This window comes from Strongylocentrotus purpuratus, unplaced genomic scaffold (genome assembly GCF_000002235.5).
Source record: "Strongylocentrotus purpuratus isolate Spur 01 unplaced genomic scaffold, Spur_5.0 spur5_scaffold_3, whole genome shotgun sequence".
Lineage (NCBI taxonomy): Eukaryota > Metazoa > Echinodermata > Echinoidea > Camarodonta > Strongylocentrotidae > Strongylocentrotus > Strongylocentrotus purpuratus.
In genome coordinates, this window is record NW_022145609.1 from 3,537,879 (window position 1) to 3,545,011 (window position 7,133).

The 7,133-nt window shown below is 35.7% G+C and overlaps 1 long non-coding RNA gene across 1 annotated transcript; it reads right to left on the minus strand.

The window, feature by feature from the left end:
* Positions 1-5,574: 5,574 nt before the first annotated feature.
* Positions 5,575-6,586, minus strand: LOC100892137. The gene is made up of 2 exons (XR_004066066.1): positions 6,367-6,586; positions 5,575-5,625 (listed from the first exon to the last, which is right to left on the minus strand). It is a non-coding gene; the product is annotated as an uncharacterized LOC100892137 (long non-coding RNA).
* Between the last annotated feature and the right edge of the window lie 547 nt (positions 6,587-7,133).

A 7,133-nucleotide genomic window follows, 5' to 3' on the forward strand; every position in this document is an offset into this window, starting at 1 on the left:
AACATTCCGCCTTCAAACACAAATTTTGTGGAGTTTTTAGGCCCTCACAATCCAAATTCTATTTTCTTTGTTCCAACTAATAGGCAAGAAATTATGAAAATTGTTTCTAGTCTGAAAGATAAGAAAAGTTTAGGGTATGATGGAATCAATAATGTCATACTAAAATCCATTATTCCCTTTATTGCAGATCCATTGGTTCACGTCTTTAATATATCACTTTTACATGGTAAATTTCCTAATGCTATGAAAATAGCCAAAATAATTCCGTTATTTAAAAAGGGTGATAAATTGGATGTGGGTAACTACCGCCCGATTTCTTTATTATCTTCATTTTCTAAAGTTTTGGAAAGAATAATCTATATCCGGATGATGTCCTTTTTGAAAAAAATATGATGTATTTTCAAACTTCCAATTAGGTTTCAGAGAAAAGCACAGCACCGTTCATGCTTTAATGTCTTTTGTTGAGAAGGTTGCCCACGCAATTGATACATCGTCACACACTGTAGGTATATTCCTGGACTTCTCCAAGGCCTTCGACACGATCAATCACGAAATTTTACTTTACAAACTATCTCACTATGGTGTACGTGGAAAGGCTTTGGAGTGGTTCAGGAGTTACCTTTCTAACAGAAAGCAATATGTACACTTAAACGATCATGCATCTGAATTATGCAATATTAGTTGTGGTGTCCCACAAGGTAGTCTGCTAGACCCGCTACTCTTTATTCTTTTTATAAATGACTTTTGTAAATCGTCTAACTCCCTGTCGTTTTTTTTATTTGCAGATGATACTAATTTATTTTTTTCACACAAAAATCCAAACGTCCTGGTTGATATAATCAATGCCGAGTTATTAAATATATTGCAATGGATACAAGCAAATAAATTGTCACTTAATCTCCAGAAAACAAACTACATGCTATTTAGTAACTCTTTGGATTCATTACCCTCTGACATTATTTTTGACAATACCCCTTTGAAACATGTCCCTCTTACCAAATTCTTGGGTATACCAGTCGATGATAAACTTTCTTGGAAACCACACATTGATAATATTTGTAAAATCATTTCGCGCAATATTGGTGTTATTGTACCGGAGTGTTGGCTCAGTACCGGAGTGTTGGCTCAGTCAGTAGAGCGTCTGCCTCACAACCGGGAGGTCGTGGGTTCGAACCCCGGCCGCGTCATACCAAAAGACGTAAAAAGATGGGAGTTGTTGCTACCTTGTTTGGCGTTCAACAATAAGGGATAGAGCAACGTCGATCTGGCGCTGCTCAGTGGCTGCCGGGCTCACGATCAATTGGGCAAAAAGAATTTCCGTTTCGGTTTAATAAAATTTGGAGTGGACTATTAGGCTATTATTATTATTATTATTATTATTATTATTATTATTATTATTATTATTATTATTATTATCATTATTATTATTATTATTATTATTATTATTATTATTATTATTATTATTATTATTATTATTATTATTAATAGACTAAAATTGTACTTACCACAATCATCATTATTTATGCTGTATTCTTCATTGATCTTGCCATATTTGAATTACGGTCTTCTAGTTTGGGGCAATACACATCATACATTGTTGGAAAGAGTTCTATTGCTGCAAAAGAGAGTTATTCGTATTATCTGTAATGCCCCCATACGCTCCCATACGGATCCTCTGTTTTTTGAAAATAACATCTTAAAAATTAAGGATTTGGACTTATTTCAGCTCGGTCAATTTATGTTTAATTACAATAACGGTATACTGCCCTCTGTGTTTAATGATATATTTCTTAAAAATCATGCTGTTCATAGATATCCCACTCGACAATCCGATGAGTTTCACTTACCTCTTTTGAGAACATGTTCTGCACAGAACACGTTTTTGAAGGCCCTAAATTTTGGAATACTTTGCATAACGATTTGAAAACTTCCCCTTCACTAATTGCTTTTAAAAAAAAGTTAAAAATTTCCTTATTACAATCTTATAATATTTAGAAAATTATTGTGATAGAACATCTCCTTCCAAATTTTGTTTTCTTTCCCTCTTTTCTTCAGCCCATCTCAAAACAAAAAACTACTTGCCATCATGTTCTTGCTCTTTTTGTTTCAGCTATCTCAAGGATTTTGTGCGCTCCCTATTTCGTGCTCGATCTCTACAAATTTCCTTTTCTCTCACTCTCCTTCCCTCCAAACGCAGCCCGCATTTCCCCCCTTTTTTTTTTTCTTCTTCTTTTTTCTGTTCTTTCTTCGTCATGTAATTTGTTACGTCTTCTTGTTTACAGTCATTACGTGTTTTAATAAATGTTCTCTGTTGGCCACTATTCTTTTTTCATTGATTATGTATTCAATATTTTGTTCACACTCATTATTATCTGATGGGTCCACAATTTACAAGCTTAGCTTTTCAGTGGACCTCTCCTTTTTCTCAAAATATAAATGCAATTAAATTTTAAAATTCATTTTTTTGTCTTCCTAAAATGTGTAAATTACTATTAAGATTTGTTTATTACCAATGTAACTATGTTTTGTATACATTTTACATTGTATTCGTTATTATGTATTGTATTTTGTTAGAAATGAAAAAATAAAAATGAAATGAAATGAATGAAAGAAGGAGGAAGAGTATACTTGGGAGCTGCAGTAGGGAGTCCAGAAACGTGAGCCATGACCTCTTGTGATGGACGTAGATTCAGTGAGATGTTGTTTCCACTTGATATCTACCAGGTCCCAGCGAATTCTGTAAAGCATAGCAAGTCGACTCTGGCAGAGCCTACTCTGGAGAGTTGGCCATTGTAGATCCTTCAGTAAGGCTATTACGCTTGATCTGCTGTCATAAATGCTGGTGACATATCGCTGCTTCTTTGGACTTGCTCTAGCTTCCTGGTGTTTCGTTGAGTGTGTGGGTCCCATGCAGTTGTTGCAAACTCTACTATTGGCCTCACATAGGTCTTGTATATTGCCTCTTTAATCTTGCGACTACAGCTGTTGAAGTTGCGTTGGGGAAGAGCTCGGATGGAGTTAGCCTTCTTGGTGGTGATGTCAACATGTGTGTTGAAGGACAGCTTTTTGTCAACATTAAGTCTGAGATACTTGGCAGAGTGAACTTCTTCAAGGATCAATCCATGGATGGAGTAAGTTGAAGAAGTAGGCTTGCGCTTGTTTGTTATACAAACAACTTGGCACTTGGAAGGATGGAACTCCATTAGCCACTTTCTTTCCCACTTTTGCAAGGTATCTAAGTCTTCTTGAAGTAGTGCAGCATCCCTAGGTGATGTGATTCTCTTGTAGACCGCACAGTCATCAGCAAACAATCTTGCTGTGGAGCTCTTAACGCAGTCTGGGAGATCGTTAATGTACGCCAGGAAGAAAGTGGTCCGAGGACGCTGCCTTGCGGGACTCCAGACGTAACATCTGCCTGTGTGCTGACTTTGCCGTCTACCAGAACTTGTTGAGTTCGTTTACTAAGGAAGTCCTTGACTCAAAGAAGAGTTGCACCTCGAACACCATAGTGCTCCAGCTTGTGTAGGAGCAATCTGTGGGAGACCTTGTCAAAGGCTTTGCTGAAGTCCAGTAGTATCAAGTCAGTCTGCCCTTTCTCTTCGATTCCCTTGGCCAGATCGTTAATAGTCAGTATTAGCTGCGAGTCACATGAACGCCTCTTTCTGAACCCATGTTGTGCGTCAGATAGTATCTTGTGGTCAGACAGGTGGTTGATGATGGTACTGTGAATCACATGTTTGCACACCTTGCACAGGATGGCTTTGAGAGATATCGGCCTGTATTTGGCAGGTGAAGATCGGCTCCCCTTCATGAAGAGTGGAACCACCACGGCCTTCTTCCATGTAGCAGGGATGGTACCTTGATCAAGGGTGGCCTGGAACAGGATGCTGATGGCTGGCGCAATCTAGTTAGCAATTCCCTTCAGCAGTTTGGCAGGGACACCATCTGGACCAGAAGCCTTATGTGGGTTGAGGTTCCAGAGGAGTTTGGCAATCCCAGTGTTACTGATCTTGATGTCGCTTATTGTAGGGTGAGGGCTCGTTCCGAGGTCAGGAATTACAGTATTGCTATCGTTGGAAAAGACAGATGCAAACTGACGGTTGCAATATCACCGTAGCTTTGACCAAATGATTAAAAAGTATTCCATGTTGATTCTATTTTCCTTAGACTTTGAAAATGGCGTCAAAAACAATGATTGCTCTCTAGTTTCTGATTGCCTTGGCCGTGGCTGCAAGTGTTTCAGGCGAGGAAGATGAGATCGGCAATTCTGATGAGTTGAAAGTCGGAGAGAATGGTAAGCAATTCATTGTTAATGTTATCAAGCAACTAAACGAATATGATTATAAAACAATCAACCTAAAGCAATTCCAATAGCCGTATAGGCTTGTGTTGTAACCTATTGAAGCCCAAAATGACAGAAATTGTTTTTCTCTGTTTTTCTCATGTTCATTATGTTTACATGTTTAACATATTTACAAACATATACACAAATATAAAATAATACAATTATCAAAGGTGAACAATGGAATATTTACTGGAAATTACAATATATTATTTTCTTCACTTCTTTGACATTGAATTGTTAAATTCCTGAATGTTTCAGATACGACTTAAATGATGAAATGAATTCAACGATGAGCCTTTTGTTATTATGCTGCAATTTATTTAATCTGTTCCTTAAATAACAATTGTACGCGGTAAACTGTGCAAAATCTATTAAAACATGTATCAATTCAAAATTCGTGTTTTTTAATCTTATATCCAATTAAACAACTTTTCCATAGTTGTTACGATTTAACATTGTAGATGTATTAAACGCTAAATGAACCATGAATATTATCATTATTAAAATAATGTTGTTGTTGCTCTTTCTGCAAGAGTACGCGATTCATGTGCGAGGGCATGCGGAGGCATCAGCCCCACCGGAGCCTGCTTCTGTGATGCTACTTGCATACGTTTTGATGATTGCTGCCGGGATTACCAGGACGTGTGTCAGGTAAGACTGAAATTATTGGTTTTCAAGAATACATTCTAGGTGGTACATTGTTGGCATGAGGTTTAATCGTCAAAGTCCTGACAAGTGAACTAACTTATATTTAGAACAGATAATGTTATGAAAAAAAATTATGTGTTCTTTATAGACAAACAAGATAGTCTCTCCAGAGCATGAAATTGCTTCGGAAGAGAGCAAAGTCTGAGTAAAAATCGGAATGTTCAAAGCCTTAATGTGAGATTAGGTAGAATCGTAGTTTACAAGGCTGATCAAATAACAAAAAACACAACACAAGTACTTTTATTAAATACAAATTTAAAATTTAATTGACCTACATGTATAGTTAAAGTTAATAACTAAATTATCCATACCACTTTTAAATTTTAAGAATGAAAGGTACACTGGTTGAATTAGGACGTTTGTTCAATATTTTTTGATGTAAGCTTCAATAATTATGTCACATTTTCAAAAGACGTAAATCGCGACAATCAATTTTCATATATATATATATACTTCAAAAATTCAAAATCTCGGCTTTCATGTCTGGTACGCTCAAAAATGAAGACAGGACTTGGTTTCCGCTTGGTTGTATATGAACTCAACGATATGCCAGTTGAGCTATTTTATTCAACCTGAAAGTAGAATAAAAATAAGCATCCTCAGTATACATGTCTATAACACATAAAATGTACTGAACTAAATCAGTATGCATTTATCCGGTAATGTATAATCAAAAGCCTTAAATAGCATTCATTAAAAGTCTTGACTCTATATCCAAAAACTCTCTAAAAGGCCTAAACCCCCATTAAACTCTATGTCAAAATAACATATCTTGACAGAAATACTGCTTTCATAAAAACCCGAGTAACCAAGGTCCCCTGCCTATATAAATTCCTAGTCAAGACTACCTTTAAATATATGCTTAATAAATAAATCCCATCTTACTCAAAGTATGTCAAACTTGTCTTTCTTATTTAGACTCATTGAACTTTCATTATAAATTCCAAAAAACCTGACTGTAATTCAGTCTTTTTCTTTCATAACTCTGATTTATCCGACACTTATTTCATATGTCAATACCAATAATTATAATTTGTCAACTAAAACAACCTTAAATCAACCTCTGACTAATGTCATTATAAGTCGGTGATTTAAAAAGTACAAATCCCTCTTTATAAATGTGTGAATTAAACACTAACTAAATACCGCACATACTTTCAATGTAAACGTACATATTACGCTGCACACTTCTATACACATTAACATGCACATTACTAACACATCTTCGTACTCGAATGTGACACCAAATAATCATTAATTTCCACCAATTCATTATCATACACTTTATAATATCTTATCCAAGCTTTACTCACTTGTTTTGCGGAAATTGCTAGCGACTCTGAAATACCGTTGCCATTTTCCTAAACCTGGAATTCTGGCCTCTAAATAAGCATCTGAAATGATATGTCAGACCACATCCATGGAAAAATGTGCTCTGCAACGTATACACTTACTTGACCCTAGAAGTAGGTCAGGGTCAATACGGTATCTTGCAAAAATCTTGGAAAAAACAAATAACTTTCATGTTTCGCTGAAACAATGTCAAATACAGTATTACATAGCTTACATGCATAGATTATTAAGATGCTATATCATATTGACAGTCAAATAGGCGAAATAGCAACATGTGAAATGTTTCCATAATTCTATCTGAAGCTAGATGAGTCGTCTAAAGAGACTAGTAACTAAGCAAAATAATTTTATTTTATTTAACTATATCCTACCTTTTCTCTTTTTAGCACGCCCAGTTACCCTGGCCCTGAACCCAAACCAAATGTAGAAGAATGAGATTATACGCTGGAATAGATACCTTCTGCTCATCAAATGACGACGACTTTAGACTTTTACCATTTATGGCAACCAATCTTAACAATTAATTTCCTTATGATGGTCTGTAATTCTTTTTCTTCTACACGATTATCAAATAAAAAGAGATGAAAGTTTTGGGTAAAACGAAACGGGATAAATGAAACTGAAGTGTACATTTACATTGAGATCGGTTTTTAGTTCATAATTCTTGCATCTGTCGATAGATTGGCCGACTACATGTTTAACTTTGCTTCATAAATAAAGATCTGTG